At 45.3% G+C, this 15,087-nt stretch overlaps 1 long non-coding RNA gene across 1 annotated transcript in view; it reads left to right on the top strand.

The window, feature by feature from the left end:
• Window positions 1-798: 798 nt before the first annotated feature.
• LOC149747305 (uncharacterized) overlaps window positions 799-15,087 on the top strand; it is a 53,911-nt gene continuing 39,622 nt past the window's right edge. The window contains exon 1 of the long non-coding RNA XR_016388151.1: window positions 799-4,146. This is a non-coding gene — a long non-coding RNA (uncharacterized LOC149747305). The remainder of the gene's footprint in view (window positions 4,147-15,087) is intronic.

The raw sequence follows: 15,087 nt of genomic DNA on the forward strand, positions 1-15,087 counted from the left end.
GAGTGTCCCTGGGGAGGTTCTTTTATATACAATATAAGTTGTATCCATTTATATATAAATTACACCTGACAGTCTTAAACTTTAAGGTATGTAAGAAACACTTGGGAACCTTGTTAAAATGTAGATCCTCATTCACTATGTCTGGGGTGGGGCCTGAGATTCCAGATTTAGGACAAGCTTCCTGTGGTGCTAATGCTACACTATCACCCTATGTCTGAGATTTATTCCTGGGTTCTCAAGCTTGCCGTCAAATATGGCCTGTAGTTTTATTTTATTTGCCCAAGAGGATTTTTTCCATTTTATTTATTTAAAGAAATGAAGAATACAGACACAACAGATACACTAAAATTCACTCTCCAGCACGCCACAGGCCTCACCACTTCCCTGTTACCTGCACGGCCCCTCTCTTTCCCCACACCCTCTTCCTTCTGCACCTGTCCCTCTGTCTAAAATCCTCTTTCACTCCCAGGCGGCTGCTGAGGTGACTTTGGACATCAACCTAGGTTTTGAGCTCTTCTCTGCTTTCTAACCTCGGGCAAGTTAATTAAATTTTAGGAGCCTGCAGTTTCCTTCCCCAAATGATAAAGCCAACCCTTCCCCGGATTACAGAAGGGATTAAGGAGATAACGCAAGTAAAAGCGTTTGACTCTTCGCCGGTGCTCCAGGAGTGGCGCCGCGAGCCCCCAGGGTAGCTTGACCTGGTTTTTCTGCGCACCAGGCTGGGTGGGGCGGGGGGCGGGGGCGGGGCGGGGGCGGGGCGGGGGCGGTGGGGGCGGGGCTGGGGCGGTGGGGGCGGGTCCTACAAGCTGCAGGGGCCCCGCCCTCCCCTCCTCATTCCCAGATCCTTGACTTCCGGGCGGAAGAGTCGAGGGGCCGCTCTCCTCCACGGCAGATTTCCGTCCTCAGCGCTTCTAAGGGAGCCTTACTGTGTATTTAAGTGCCGCGCTTCCCGCCGCTCCTCGGAACAACGAGCAGGTTAGCGAGTCCCCACGTTCACAGGCGCCCAACTATCCGTTGGGGTGGGCCGGCGAGGTGAGAACTGGTACAGACCCAACGGGGATGGGTGGAGACTGGCCCAGCCCTAGAGGGCCAGGGCCGGAGGCCCGGACAGGGTGGGGCCGCTGCAGAGCAGTGTCTACCACCGTCCCCTGCCATACGTGCACCGCACACCTCCGGACTTGCTCACAGGCACACACGGCCCTCTTCCTGTCTCAAACTCTCAGGCTGGGTCTCAGACTGACCAGTGCGTCTACAGAGGGGGACAGTCCTGCTGCATGTCTACACATTTACCCACTCATTCCTTCGAGATCCTTGGTTACACAACAGCTGATGTCCCCAGATCTCACCCTCATGATTGCCTCCAGTCCAGGGAAACGCAGGATTGCAGGCATTCACCCGCTTGTTCCCAGGTGGCCACAAGGCCACACCTGACTGCATATGGACTTGGAGGTGGGTCCCACAGGTTCATAGGAAAACACTTAGGGGCCTTCGCAGAGTCCTCTCACCAGTTCACTTGTTGTCAGGGAAAACCGGCTCTTGCGTGTTGGCACATTTGTTCAGGAGACCAGCCCATGAGCTCACAGACACACAGTGGTAGACTTGAACCCATTTCTACCCACAGGCTTTCCTTCTCTCCCTTTCGCATCTCAGGTCAGAAATTGGGTGCTTTCTGGTCAGCACAGGGGTGGCATGGTTGCTCCACTGAGGCGGATTCTGCAGGTTGCTGGGCAGGAGTGGGAGAGGACGGTTTATTAACCCCACAGAAGCCCTAAGTCAGCTCGGCATCCTCAACTACTGTCCTAGGGGAGAGTAAGGCAGTGGCCTACCTCTGTGCACAGGGGCCCTGGGGCAGAAGGCAACTCCAATCCCGTTTATAGCGCTGGTGCACGGGGCTCCTGAGGGACTGGATGTTTCTCAGTTGGAAGTGGGGGGTGACTGAAGCAGCAGATCACTGGAAGGCCTGGGGCCTTTGATTGCACAGACTGAGCAGAATACTCAGTGCAGGCCCCCACCCCAGCCCCCGAGCCTTCTGACCTGGGTTGGGTTCCACTGTCCCCTCCACACAGCTTGTTGTGGGGTATCACCACCAGTTCACAGGAGTTCACGGGACTCCAGTGAGCTCCAGCGCCGACCTGCATGGAGCTGCCCTGCCGTGCACAGAAGACAGCCCAGGGCGAGGGGAAGGCTCTGCTTTCGCATACGCACAGCTTAGAGCCTAAAATGGAACCAGGCCAAAAGCTCAGCGGAAAGCTCTGTAGGGACCATTAGTGAGCGACTCAGAAGCGCCCCCTCGCCTCCACCAACCAAAGGGACTGTCGGGGCCAGACAGCAGGGGACACTCAGAGGCTGGGGATGACAGGTTGGAATTGCAAGAAATGCGACAAGGGTGAGAAATTGGCTCTCATTTTGAAGCCCGGTACCGAGGGATCCGGGGTGAGGAATATAAACAGGTTCTCGGAGAAAAGGGGCATCTTGTACTTCAGTTCCCCAAAACTGGTCCTCTGGGGTGTCAAGAGGCCGGGCGGCCAGGGAGAAAACGCAGCCTGCGTCCATCGGCTTGGATCCGATCGGTACACAAAGTCAAGCGTCCACCCAGGTCTGACGCGGACTCCGCGGGCCCGGGGGGTGTGGTCTTGTCGCCACAGGGTTGGGGAATTATGCAAACCTGGCCCTTTCTTCAGCGAGTTGCTCCGCTCGGCCACGTGGACTTGACCGCGCCGAGAGACCAGGGAATCCCGCCGCCCTGCGCTGACCTGGGCTGCGGGGGTCGGCGCCCTGGGCCGCCCGCAGATAAGGGCTTGACTTTTATTCCTGCGCTCCAAGGACACGTGCCCGAGGCAGCTCCGGGCTTCAGCGAAATCTGCCATCGGGTTCTCCTGTGGGCTTCATCCCTTCCTAGGACCCGAGACCCGGGCCTGCGCAGGAAAGTGCGCAGCGACCTTGCTTTTTCTGCCTCCTCCTGGACTCCCCATCCCACCCCGCATCCAGAAATTGTGGGAAACGCGCGACTGACTGTACAGAGGCCGTAGAGGCCCCGGGCCCTGCGCTGCCAACCCCGGGGACCGCCCTGGTCGCGGATTCGCTCCTGTGGGTTTCGGGGCAGAGACTCAGGAGCAGCGCTCATCAAACGGGGATCCGCCCAGTAGCAGAAAGGTAAACGCTTGAAAACCCGCGGGAGGAGCCGGGTCCTGCGAGTGAGGATTCATTCTGTGGCCTGGAGGAGGGTTGCAGGTTAAGAGCCCGGAAGGAGAAAGGCGCACTTGCCTGTGGCTCTCCGGCACAAGTAAGCACCACCCTGAGCCCCTTTCTCTCTAGTCGTACCTGCAGCCCGGGCCCTGTGGGGTTCCAGGATGACCTAGGGAGGGCATTAGTCCACTACAGAGAGATGACAGCCCCAAGGGGCCCCTATGGAATCCTCCCCCAATAAGTTCTCCCCTTACTTGGCCCAGCTGGCGGCATCCATGAAGGATCAGGGCAAAGGCAAGTCGGATAGAGGAGTTCAGGTACCCATTATTTTTTTGTTGAGGAGATAACACCTTGGGCTCCTTGTTACTGGGAAGCTCCCCTATAGCCCGGGTTGTGAGTTTCATTATAGTGAATGCTGCTGCCTCCTCTTCACATTCCTTGGAACAACCAGCAATCCCAGGAAAAAGAAGAGCTAACCCAGCCCTGACTGCTCCGCCCCAGGTAGCTGAGCCTTCCCTGCCTCTCTGCCTTTATAGCCCTTGGATGTAGGGTGTAGCAGGTAGGAGTGCTGAGTCTTTTGGATCTCTGGGCCACAGGTCTGGCAACTGTCAATAGCCACCCCTGTTGTCCTGACAAATGAGTCTTCTTAGTGACCAGAGTCCAAAAAAGGGACCTCTGGGAAACAGAATCTCTCTCCAGCCAATACAGGGCAGAAGCCCTCCTCACCTACAAAAGGTTCAGAGAATACTTCTCAACCCTAGACTGCAGAGAATACTCCCCTTCTTTGAATCCTTGATTTTCCCCATGCCCATCAGTGTGTAAGTGTGGGTTCAGCTAACTCAAGAGAAAATTTAACTTATTTTCAGGGATACTGGATAGTTTACAGGATCAACAGGAAGGCTGAAGAATCGAGGAAAATCATTTCAGGAAACACCACAAGGTCACACGCAGGAAAGCCTGGTTAGTACACTGCTGCTGGCATCCCTGTCACTAGACTCTTGGCATAAGTATCTCACACTATGTGTAATCTTTCAAGTCTACTTCCATCCTTACTGACTTTAATCCTTCAGATTCAAATCTTGTGTGGGATTGTTTGATTGGCTAAACCTAGGACATATGTAGGCACCAGCTGTCAGAGATGGGTAGAAAACAAACATAGTCCTTTAGGTTTCTAAATAAAAAGCTAAAACTCCCTCACCAATATTGACCTTCTTTGGGGAGAGTCTCCTCAATCAGGAAGAGTGTTCAGAAGCTAGGAAAATGATAAGTGCCACTACAGTCCATCCCTTTGGCCGCCCAACATCCACACATGCATTTCTTTCTAAATTTACAGTCTTTTCCCCCACAAAATGCTCCCATCCAACATCATGCTACTGTCATTCATACAGAATGCATTCAACTTGTCCCCAAGGGAGACAATCCAAACCCTCATAGCTCTAAATTCAGGATCTTCATTCTATTCCTCCTCTAATTCTTCTGGAATTCTATCAGCATTCTGCAACCTGTGAACTAGATAAATTGTAAAGTTAATCATCGTCACACTTAATAATACAATAGCAAGGGAATAAGAACTAGAAGAAAATGCAAATGAGTTCAAATATATAAATGTCTAATATGATAGAAGGTCAGGAGGTAAAAGCCACTTTCTGCAATATGAGATTCTATTTTGTATTTATGACATCCCTCCTCCTTTTTCCATTCTATGTTTCTTTTGCCTTCAGCTATCACCTGAGCTGGTTTGCTCTTTACCCAGGGGAGGAGCAAGCTTCTATTCCTGAGCGATCTGGGCCCTTGATGGTCCTGCCTATGAAGGGTTGTAGTTAACTTTAACTTCCATTAATGTTTTAAACTTTAATTTCCATTAACTTTTACCACTGGACATAACAGCATTAGGAGGCACCCCAGGGGAACACCACCATAAAAAGCTAAGTTGTTCTAACAAAGAGTCCCAAAACACAGTGACTCAAACTAGATAAAAGTATTTTTCTTTTACAACCAGGGAAGAGAGATAGCTCTGCTCTATGAACACATCTCAAGACCTAAGCTAATGAGGAAGCTCTGCCATCCTCAGTAAGTACCTTCCAAAGTTGTTGGTCCTGGCCAGCAGGAAGGAAAGGGTGCAGCAACTCCAGGGCAGGCTCTTCAAGATGACTTGAGGGCTTCCCTGGTGGCGCAGTGGTTGAGAGTCCGCCTGCTGATGCAGGGGACGTGGGTTCGTGCCCCGGTCTGGGAGGGTCCCGCGTGCCGTGGAGTGGCTGGGCCCGTGGGCCATGGCCACTGGGCCTGCGCGTCCGGAGCCTGTGCTCCGCAACGGGAGAGGCCGCAGCGGTGAGAGGCCCACGTACCACAAAAAAAAAAAAAAAAAAAAAAAAATGACTTGAAAGCTGTACTTATCAATTCTACTTATATTCCATTGAGGAGAACTAGCTACAAGGGAGGTTGGGAAATGTAGTCCCTATGTGGACAACCATATGCTCAGGAGAAAGGGAGGATGGGTTTGAGGGGACAAGCTATAGTCTCCACTACACCATTTCATTGATCTGTAAAGTCAGCTGCTTCTGGGTGATGGAATACATAAGTAAGATCGGTGAATATCATGGACGTTAGCCTGGATTTTAAACTGCAATATGAATTCTTGTTAAGAAGCGGTGTTGTGTAGGAAATCAGTTATAGGGCACAGACTAAAGTCATGGGAAACAATATTGGCAGAAGCTTGATGTTCAGTGAAGGCACATCCAAACCTTCTACTAGATCCCTCCCTGGTCCCCCTGGGTTGATAGAATAGGGGACCTGGGGTTGATTGCTGCTGCTGCTGGCAAATTGGGCACTTTGCCGTGATGGTAACCAGGTTAGCTTTGGTGAGATGTTGAGTTCAGGTATAGCTTTCATTTCAGTCTTGGGGCCATTTGTTTGGGAGAAGATTGAGCAGGCCCTGGAGTTCCCTGGGGAGAGAGACTCAGATCCAGAGTGTGTTATCTTGTCTGCCTGATTATTAAGAACCCGTTCTATAGTGGGAGGCTTTTGGTGCTCAATTTCATAAAACATGAATATTTTCACACTCTGTATCCATCTCCAAAGATTCTTCTTTATACTTTTTCTTTCCACTTCCTTGCCCCACGTCTTTAATCTCATTCATTTCAAGTCCTTGACCATCTGTCTAAACCATCAGCTACCACCCATATATTCACTGCAAATCCTTACCTCAGGCCAGCTTCTGTCGACAGACAGAGAGAGCCACAAAATGTACTGTTTAACATTCTGCCCACTGGAAAAGTTTCTCTTCTCTTGCTTTTCACGGCCACCCTTGAATGGGACTGTACAGCAATGGTCTGTTTCTGACCAGGATTGGTGTATTGCACTATAAACTAGACTTGAAACTTTTCTTCCTCTATCACCTGGTGTTAGGGTATTCCTCATGAGATCATAGATGTGGAGTGAGGGGTGGCATATTGTAGTATGCGTGAGGGTGAGGCAAGTTGGCTGCCTGTTGTGAAAAATACAAGGAGGCATTCACTCTCAGGGTGTGCAAGTACTGGGTCAGCACCTGAGTGAATGCCTCCATAAATTTTACACCGTAGGTATCTTGTCTACCTCCTAGTCCAGACCCTGGTCAGGGCCTGCACAGACACTTACTTATGCCTTCAGGACCTACTTGGACCTGATTCCATAGATTCCACTTCTACTTGATGACAGACTCTAAAGGGTACAGCCAATACATAGCTAGATAGATCAAATAGCAGCCAGCTCAGTTCATCTTGGTGTCTCGTGTACACCTAGTGACTTACAGCAAACCAAGCCCCCTTCTGTGAGTAGCTATTTTCTTTTCGGAAAAAAAGGCTCTTGGTTCTTTCATGGACCATGAGAGTTACCTACACTGTGATTATTATATCGTGACATGCCATAGGCTCCACATAGCACCCCTATGTGCTCTAGAAACTTTGAACTTTCTCCGAGCCTTATCCATGTTCTTCTGTCTCTTGATAATTAAATGCAGATATGATAGGAATCATCACCCTTCACTTTTATAGTCTTTCATGGTATAATTTTTGCAGTTCACTCAGGATGTAGTTTTTGATCTACTATTGTGGTACAAAGTGAGAGCTCCAGGGGCTTCCACTGTGCCTTTCCAACTACTAGATTGCCAATGTGTGTTTTTTGCTAGTTCCTGAGGATAGAAAGGAAGATAACCATGGAATGGTTTATATTGGGCCTGCTGTAGGGCAAATTGAGTCAAAAATTATCTCAAGGAGATTGGTTCAAGATGGCGGAGTAGAAAAATGTGTGCTCACTCCCTCTTGCGAGAGCACCAGAATCACAACTAACTGCTGAACAGTCATCGACAGGAAGACACTGGAACTCACCAAAAAAGATACCCCACATCCAAAGACAAAGGAGAAGCTGCATTGAGATGGTAGGAGGGGCGCAATCACAATAAAATCAAATCCCAAAACCTCTGGGTGGGTGACTCACAAACTGGAGAACACTTATACCACAGAATTCTACCCACTGGAGTGAAGGTTCTGAGCCCCACGTCAGGCTTCCCAAGCTGGGGGTCTGGCAACGGGAGGAGGAATTCCCAGAGAATCAGACTTTGAAGGCTAGCGGGATTTGATTGCAGGACTTCAACAGGACAGAGGGAAACAGAGACTCCACTCTTGGAGGACACACACAAAGTAATGTGTACATCAGGACCTGGGGGAAAGAGGGTGACCTCGTAGGAGACTAAACCAGACCTACCTGCTAGTGTTGGAGGGTCTCCTGCAGAGGCAGGGGATGGCTGTGGCTCACTGAGGGGACAAGGACACTGACAGCAGAAGTTCTGGGAAGTACCCCTTGGTGTGAGCCCTCCTGGAGTCTGCCATTAGCCCCACCAAAGAGCCTGTAGGCTCCAGTGCTGGGTCATCTCAGGCCAAACAGCCAGCAGGGAGGGAACTCAGCCCCACCCATCAGCAGACAACCAGATTAAAGTCTTACTGAGCTCTGCCCACCAGAGCAAAACCCAGCTGTACCCACCACCAGTCCCATCAGGAAGATTGCCCAAGCCTCTTAGATAGCCTCATCCACCAGAGGACAGACAGCAGAAGCAAGAAGAACTACAATCCTGCAGCCTGTGGAATGAAAACTACATTCACAGAGAGAGAAGATGAAAAGGCAGAGGACTATGTACCAGATGAAGGAACAAGATAAAACCCCAGAAAATCAACTAATGAAGTGGAGATGGGCAAACTTCCAGAAAAATAATTCAGAATAATGATAGTGAAGATGATAGAGGACCTTGGAAAAAGAATGGAGGCAAAGATCGAGAAGATGCAAGAAATGTTTAACAAAGACCTAGAAGAATTACAGAACAAACAAACAGAGATGAACAATACAATAACTGAAATGAAAAATACACTAGAAGGAATCAACAGCAGGATAACTGAGGCAGAAGAATGTATAAGTGACCTGGAAGACAGACTAGTGGAAATCACTGCCGTGGAACAGAATAAAGAAAAATGAATGAAAAGAAATGAAGACAGCCTAAGAGACCTCTGGGACAACGTTAAACGCACCAACATTCGAATTATAGGGGTCCCAGAAGGAGAAGAGAGAGAGAAAGGACCCGAGAAAATATTTAAAGAGATTATAGAAAACTTCCCTAACATGGGAAAGGAAATAGCCACCCAAGTCCAGGAAGGGCAGAGAGTCCCAGGCAGGATAAACCCAAGGAGAAACTCACCGGGACACATAGTAATCAATCTGACAAAAATTAAAGACAAAGAAAAATTATTAAAAGCAACAAGGGAAAAACGACAAATAACATACAAGGGAACTCCCATAAGGTTAACAGCTGATTTCTCAGCAGAAACTCTACAAGCCAGAATGGGGGGTGGCATGATATATTTAAAGTGATGAAAGGGAAGAACCTACGACCAAGAGTACTCTACCCAGCAAGGATCTCATTCAGATTTGATGGAGAAATCAAAAGCTTTACAGACAAGCAAAAGCTAAGAGAATTCAGCACCACCAAACCAGCTCTACAACAAATGCTAAAGGAACTTCTCTAAGTGGGAAACAGAAAAGAAGAAAAGGACCTACAAAAACAAACCCAAAACAATTAAGAAAATGGTAATAGGAACATACATATCGATAATTACCTTAAACATGAGTGGATTAAAAGCTCCAACCAAAAGACACAGGCTTGCTGAATGGATACAAAAACAAGACCCCTATATATGCTGTCTACAAGAGACCCACTTCAGACCTAGGGACACATACAGATGGAAAGTGAGGGGATGGAAAAAGATATTCCATGCAAATGGAAGTCAAAAGAAAGCTGGAGTAGCAAGACTCATATCAGATAAAATAGACATTAAAATAAAGAATGTTACAAGAGACAAGGAAGGACACTACATAAAGATCAAGGGATCAATCCAAGAAGAAGGTATAGCAATTATAAATATATATGCACCCAACATAGGAGCACCTCAATGCACAAGGCAAATGCTAACAGCTGTAAAAGAGGAAATCGACAGTAACACAATAATAGTGGGGGACTTTAACACCTCACTTACACCAATGAACAGATCATCCAGACAGAAAAGTAATAAGGAAACACAAGCTTTAAATGACACAATAGACCAGATAGATTTAATTGATATTTATAGGACATTCTGTCCAAAAACAGCAGATTACACTTTCTTCTCAAGTGCACACAGAACATTCTCCAGGATAGATCACATCTTGGGTCACAAATCAAGCCTTGGTAAATTTAAGAAAACTGTAATCACATCAAGCATCTTTTCCAACCACAACGCTATGAGATTAGAAATCAATTACAGGGGAAAAAGTAAAAAACAAAAACACATAGAGGCTAAACAATACGTTACTAAATAACCAAGAGATCACTGAAGAAATCAAACAGGAAATCAAAAAATACCTAGAGACAAATGACAATGAAAACGTGATGATCCAAAACCTATGGGATGCAGCAAAAGAACTTCTAAGAGGGAAGTTTATGGCAATACAATCCTACCTCAAGAAACAAGAAAAATCTCAAATAAAAAATCTAACCTTACACCTAAAGGAACTAGAGAAAGAAGAACAAACAAAACCCAAAGTTAGTAGAAGGAAAGAAATCATAGACCAGAGCAGAAATAAATGAAATAGAAACAAAGAAAACAATAGCAAAGATCAATAAAAATAAAAGCTGGTTCTTTGAGAAGATAAACAAAATTGATAAACCTTTAGCCAGACTCATCAAGAAAAAGAGGGAGAGGACTCAAATGAATCAAATTACAAATGAAAAAGGAGAAGTTACAACGGACACCACAGAAATACAAAGCACCCTAAGAGACTACTACAAGCAACTCTGTGCCAATAAAATGGACAACCTAGAAGAAAGGGACAAATTCTTAGAAAGTGTAACCTTTCAAGACTGAACCAGGAGGAAATAGAAAATATGAACAGACCAATCACAAGTAATGAAATTGAAACGGTGATTAAAACTCTTCCAACCAACAAAAGTCCAAGACCATATGGCTTCACAGGTGAATTCTCTCAAACATTTAGAGAAGAGCTAACACCCATCTTTCTCAAACTCTTCCCAAAAATTGCAGAGGAAGGAACACTCCCAAACTCATTCTATGAGGCTACTATCACCCTGATACCAAAACCAGACAAAGATACTAAAAAAAAAGAAAATTACAGACCAATATCACTGATGAATATAGATGCAAAAATCCTCAACAAAATACTAGCAAACAGAATCCAGCAACACATTAAAAGGATCATACACCATGATCAAGTGGGATTTATCCCAGGGATGGAAAGATTCTTCAATATACGCAAATCAATCAATGTGATACACCATATTAACAAATTAAAGAAGAAAAACCGTATGGTCATCTCAATAGATGCAGAAAAAGCTTTTGACAAAATTCAATACCCATTTATGATAAAAACTCTCCAGAAAGTGGGCATACAGAGAACCTACCTCAATGTAATAAAGGCCATATATGACAAACCCACAGCAAACATCATTCTCAGTGGTGAAAAACTGAAAGCATTTCCTCTAAGATCAGGAACAAGACAAGGATGTCCACTATCATTCAACATAGTTTTGGAAGTCCTAGTCATGACAATCAGAGAAGAAAAAGAAATAAAAGGAATACAAATTGGAAAAGAAGAAGTAAAACTGTTGCTGTTTGCAGATGACATGATACTATACATAGAGAATCCTAAAGATGCCCCCAGAAAACTACTAGAGCTAATCAATGAATTTGGTAAAGTTGCAGGATACAAAATTAATGCACAGAAATCTCTTGCATTCCTATACACTAACAACGAAAGATTAGAAAGAGAAATTAAGGAAACAATCCCATTCACCATTGCAACAAGAATAATAAAATACCTAGGAATAAACCTACCTAAGGAGGTAAAAGACCTGTACTCAGAAAACTATAAGACACTGATGAAAGAAATCAAAGATGATACAAACAGATGGAGAGATATACCATGTTCTTGGATTGGAAGAATCAATATTGTGAAAATGACTATATACTACCCAAAGCAATCTACAGATTCAATGCAATCCCTATCAAATTACCAATGGAATTTTTTACAGAACTAGAACAAAAAATCTTAAAATTTGTATGGAGACATAGAAGACTCCGAATAGCCAAAGTAATCTTGAGGGGAAAAAACAGAGCTGAAGGAATCAGACTCCCTGACTTCAAACTATACTACAAAGCTACAGTAATCAAGACAATATGGTACTGGCACAAAAACAGAAATATAGATCAGTGGAACAGGATAGAAAGCCCAGAGTTATTCCCACGCACCTATGGTCAACTAATCTATGACAAAGGAGGCAAGGATATGCAATGGAGAAAAGACAGTCTCTTCAATAAGTGGTACTGGGGAAACTGTACAGCTTCATGTAAAAGAATGAACTTAGACCACTCCCTAATACCATACACAAAATAAACTCAAAATGGATTAAAGACCTAAATGTAAGACCAGACATTATAAAACTCTTAGAGGAAAACATAGGAAGAACACTATTTGACATAAATCACAGCAAGATCTTTTTTGACCTACCTCCTAGAGTAATGGAAATAAAAATAAACAAATGGGACCTACTGAAACTTAAAAGCTTTTGCACAGCAAAGGAAACTATAAACAAGACAAAAAGACAACCCTCAGAATGGGAGAAAATATTTGCAAATGAATCAACAGACAAAGAATTAATCTCCAAAATATATAAACAGCTCACGCAGCTCAATATTAAAAAAACAAACAACCCAATCCAAAAATGGGCAGAAGACCTAAATAGACATTTCTCCAAAGAAGACATACACATGGCCAAGAAGCACATGAAAAGCTGCTCAACATCACTAATTATTAGAGAAATGAAAATCAAAACTACAATGAGGTATCACCTCACACTGGTTAGAATGGGCATCATCAGAAAATCCACAAACAACAAATGCTGGAGAGGGTGTGGAGAAAAGGGCACCCTCCTACACTGTTGGTGGGAATGTAAATTGAAACAGCCACTATGGAGAACAGTATAGAGGTTCCTTAAAAAGCTAAAAATAGGGCTTCCCTGGTGGCGCAGTGGTTGAGAGTCCGCCTGCCGATGCAGGGGACATGGGTTCGTGCCCTGGTCCGGGAAGATCCCACATGCCACGTAGCGCCTAGGCCTGTGAGCCATGGTCGCTGAGCCTGTGCGTCCGGAGCCTGTGCTCCGCAACGGGAGAGGCCGCAACAGTGAGAGGCCTGCGTACCGCAAAAAAAAAAAAAAAAAAAAAAGCTAAAAATAGAATTACCATATGACCCTGCAATCCTACTCCTGGGCATATACCCAGAGAAAGTTATAATTCAAAAAGACACATGCACCCCAATGTTCATTGCAGCACTATTTACAATAGCCAGGTCATGGAAGCAACCTAAATGCCCATCGACAGACGAATGGATAAAGAAGATGTGGTACATATATTCAACAGAATATTACTCAGCCATGAAAAGGAACAAAATTGGGCCATTTGTAGAGATGTGGTTGGACCTAGAGACTGTCATACAGAGTGAAGTAAGTCAGAGAGAAAAACAAATATCGTATATTAACGCATATATGTGGAATCTAGAAAAATGGTACAGATGAACCAGTTTGCAAGGCAGAAATAGAGACACAGATGTAGAGAATGTATGGGCACCAAGGGGGAAACTGGGGGGTGGTGTGGGATGAACTGGGAGACTGGGATTGACATATATACACTAAGAGGTATAAAATAGGTAACTAATAAGAACCTGCTGTATATAAATTAATTAATTAATTAAATTTAAAAAACTTATCTCATGACCTCCATGAGCCTCCACTCTGATGGATCACAGGGACATTCATGTTAGCTGAAAGTCAGTGACTAATAATTTCTCAAAAGAAGGAGTGTTCCTCTTTCTCTAGGGTTTAATTCCCCATGGAATGATTGAGGATTCCTTGAAGGAAGGCCGAGAGGAGAATTCAATATAGTTCTGTGGTCAAGAGCACAGGTCTGAAGCTGTACTGTGTGAGTTTGAAATTTGTGTCTTAGTTTCTTACACTGTAGAATGGGAGTAAACAGTGCCTACTTCATAGAGTAGTTTCCCCCCGCCAAGTCATGTTTAAGATGTAACTTGCATACAGCAAAGTTCACCTGTTTTAGTGAACAGTTTTATGAGTTTTCACAATGCATCCATTTGTGTAACCGCTGTGGAGACTCACAAAGTAGTAGTAGTGTGTGGTGAATACTCTTCTCAGTGTAGCCAGCCAGAGGTACTCTCAAACTGACCTGGGAGGGGCGACGGGATAGACTTATTGGAGGATGTGATCTCTCAGCTGGGTGTTGAAGGGTGAGGAGGAGTTTGCACAGTCAAGATATAGAACATTTTGGGGACTTCCCTGGTGGCACCATGGTTAAGAATCTGCCTGCCAATGCAGGGCACACAGGTTCGAGCCCTGGTCCGGGAATATCCCACATGCCATGGCGCAACTAAGCCCGTGTACCACAACTACTGAGCTTGCACTCTAGAGCTCACGAGCCACAACTACTGAGCCCGTGTGCCACAACTACTGAAGCCCACATACCTAGAGCCCGTGCTCCGCAACAAGAGAAGGCACTGCAATGAGAAGCCTGCTCACCGTGGCGAAGAGTAGCCCCTGCTCGCCGCAACTAGAGAAAGCCTGTGCGCAGCAACGAAGACCCAACGCAGCCAAAAAGATAAATTAATTAATTAATTAATTAAAAAAGTATAGAACATTTTCAACACCATCCCCCTTAAATTCCCTTATACCCTTTTGTAGTCAGCCCCTCCCTCATCCCCAGCTCCTGGCAACATCTGTTCTGTCTTCTGTCCCAGTAGTTTACCTTTTCTAGAATGCTATGTAAATGAAGTCATACTGTAGGTAGCCTTCTGAGCCTGGCTTTTTTCACTTGGCATGATGCAGTTAAGATTCATCCATGTTGTTGTGTGTGTCAGTAATTCATTAGTTTTTATTGCTGAGTAGTATTTCATTGTATGGATGTACCACAGTTTGTGTATCCATGCACAGTTGAAGGACGTTAGGGTTGTTGCCAGTTTGGAGCAATTAAGAACAAAGCCAATATGAACATTCATGTTCAGGATTTTCTGTGAACGTTCAAGTTTTATTTTTCTTGGGTTAACTACCCAGGAGAGGGATTGCTGGGTCGTGTGATAAGTACGTATGTATATCTTTATAAGAAACTGTCAAACTGTTTTCCAAATTCCACCAGCAATGTGTGAGAGCTGTAGTTACTCCATACCCTGGCCAACACTTGGTATGTTTAGTTTTTAAATTTTTAACCATTTTAAGGTAGTGGTATCTTATTGTGGTTTTAATTTACATTATCCTAATGGTTAATG

This window comes from Delphinapterus leucas, chromosome 16 (genome assembly GCF_059928025.1).
Source record: "Delphinapterus leucas isolate spDelLeu-1000000601 "Yukka" chromosome 16, BTC_Dleu_Yukka2, whole genome shotgun sequence".
NCBI lineage: Eukaryota > Metazoa > Chordata > Mammalia > Artiodactyla > Monodontidae > Delphinapterus > Delphinapterus leucas.